Below are 2,573 nucleotides of genomic sequence, written 5' to 3'. Positions count from 1 at the left end.
ATGTGCATCCATCCTTTCTCCCTATCTGTTCCTCAGACGTAAATAGTTTTTCCTCAGATGTGAGCGGTTTTTCTTCCATCTCACTCATCTCCAGGGACAGGTAACTTAAAACAAAAGTGAAGCAAAACAAAAGAGGAATCTTAAAATGGCTACCCATCCTCTCACCCTGCCCTCAGGGGTGAGCAGTTTACCTTATCACTTACCCTCAGTCGCTCCCCGTGCGGGCCACTAAATGCCGCAGTCTGGCTGGGCACAATTCAGGAGCCACTTGTCAAAAGAAACAAACTTTATTTTTAGAACCATACACGCCAAACAAAACAGCTCCTCAGGAAAAACCCTCAGAGCCCAACTGCCACCACCGGCTTCCCACAAGCCTCTCAACCTCCCCCACTCCTCCTGCTCTTGAGGCCGATTGGCTGGGTCACATGGGCGGAGCCAAAAAAGTCCCCCAATGAGCAGCTCCGTGGTCTGAAAGGGCAGGGAAACAGCCCAATGAGCATCACTGCAGAGGAGCCAATCAGCTAGAAGTTGCTGGGGCCTCTGTGAGCCAATCATCAGCTGGCAGTCTGAAAGTTTGCTGGGGCCCCTTGGGCTGTGGTTCTCAACACTAAAGTACTTAATAGCGAAAGGGATATGATGACTGCAACTTATTCTCAAATGGTGCAGGAAAATTAATATAGTCAGAAAGAAGAAAGTGAGCAAGGAAGAGAACGGAAGTAAAACAAATGAAGCCAAATGTACACAATTAATGAGCTTCGATGGGAGTTCATTTCCTATTTTTTGTAAGTTTGAAAATCCATGTTTTAAACTGTCTTATCTAACTCCTTTTTGTCTGCTTATGTTACAACAAAAAAATCTTTCTCCACATCAAAAGAATCCAGCATCATCCCTCCTCAAAAATATCTAACTCAACGTCTTTTCTGCTTAGTCTTCTGCCATCTCCACTATCAGCCTCTTTCTCTGCTCACCTGCTGACTTCCCCCTACTCCTTTTTAAAACATTATGCACCACATTGTTCTTGCACTGTTAGCCCAAGTCTGTCAAATGGTAGCATTGTTTTATTTGCTAAACTTTCTACTGAAGATACAAAATGATTTTGTTTTAAGGAAAGGCAATTAGTACATTGTGATTATTGATACAATTAAATGGTGACATAGATATTAGCAAGAAATAGATGCAACTGGTTGAAAATATTGTTTGTAGTTACCAGTGACCTTCAACTGGAGCTATACAGGGTCTCCTGACTTCAACATTTACCAAGTAATGAAGTTCTATGTACAAAGGCCAAGACAGGTATGGTCTTGGACCCACTGGTGATTATGAAGATAAAGAGACCCACAGGTAGGTACATACTTGAATGGATCATTAAATTCTTCAGAAATTTTCCTTAAAGATCTGCAAAACGAAATACATAGAAACAAGAAAACACTTGGAGGTCCATTATGTATTGTATAACATTCCCATGATTGTATAACAGATCAAGCCCTGAGGGCTTAAATAAGCCTAAGTATACAGCAAGAGAAGTGGAGAATAGGAAAAGAGTGGGGAAAAAAATTTTCTAAACTAAAATGTTCCAGGAAACTCAACAGAGGCTTTAGGAGTGATGGAAGAAAGGAGAGCTTTTAAAGGTCAGGCGAGACCAGTTAGGGATTCTACAAGCTAAAGTCACAACCTGCTATGTTGTTTTTCTTGTTTCTAATGAAGAAGCCAAACGTGTATTTAAATTTAATACGTTTCTCAGGAAAATGGGCTATCAATCATTCTCACCTGTCTTATAAACATAATACCAAAAGCCGGACGCAGTGCATACATCTGTAGTCCCAGCGGCTTAGGAGGCTGAGGCAGGAGGATCCTGAATTCAAAGCCAGTCTCTGCAATTTAGCGAGACCCTAGGCAACTTAGCAACCTATCTCTACACACACACACACATACACACAAACACAAACACATGTATGTATGTATATGTATATAAAGGGCTGGGATGTGGGCGAGTGGTTGAGCACACCTATGTTCAATTCCCAGTGCAAATAATAATAATAATGATAATTATAATAATATATTATTATTAATAAACAACAATACCGAGTCACTGCATTTCAAAAGAACCCATACGAGGATGTATAAAGTTGTCTTGGTGACAATACAATGGGACTAATTACAACTATCCTCAGAAAACCAGAGGTCCACAGAACTTACACAATCGACGTAGGGGTTCGCCTCGGCCTTCCTCTGGGGACGCCTCCCGAGAGGGCGGCCACCCGGTCTCCCTCGGCCCGCCCTCCGCGCGCCCTCCCGCAGCCCCTCCCCGCAGACCGCACATCCTGGGCCCAGGGACGTCCCCAGCCCCGCACCGGGCCGGTCATGCGAGGCCGGGAGCCACCTGTCGCTTCCTCCCCTCGATCCCTGCCCTCCATTGGTCTTCCAGAGGCCGGGAAGGGGAAGGCAGCCCGCTCCTCTTCCTCGATCCTCCTCTGGGAGCCTCCACCCAGACCCCACCTCTTTCTCCGCCGGCGACCCAGGTCCCGCCAGCCGCGGGGATCGGCACTTACGGCGTCGGCAGGGCGTCGGCCATG

The 2,573-nt window shown here is 45.6% G+C and overlaps 1 protein-coding gene across 3 annotated transcripts in view; it reads right to left on the bottom strand.

The window, feature by feature from the left end:
* Cdkl4 (cyclin dependent kinase like 4) overlaps window positions 1–2,573 on the bottom strand; it is a 57,055-nt gene extending 54,482 nt beyond the window's left edge. The window contains exon 1 of one of the 3 annotated variants that reach the window (XM_048804509.1): window positions 2,497–2,573. The gene's annotated coding sequence lies outside the window, so the exon portion shown is untranslated. Of the gene's footprint in view, window positions 1–1,353; window positions 1,371–2,496 lie in introns of those variants that run through there. The other 2 variants (XM_048804510.1, XM_015479737.2) reach the window with 2 other exon arrangements.

The sequence above is a fragment of the Marmota marmota genome, unplaced genomic scaffold, assembly GCF_001458135.2.
Source record: "Marmota marmota marmota unplaced genomic scaffold, marMar, whole genome shotgun sequence".
Taxonomy (NCBI): Eukaryota; Metazoa; Chordata; class Mammalia; order Rodentia; family Sciuridae; genus Marmota; species Marmota marmota.
This window is presented reverse-complemented; position numbering and strand designations above follow the sequence as displayed.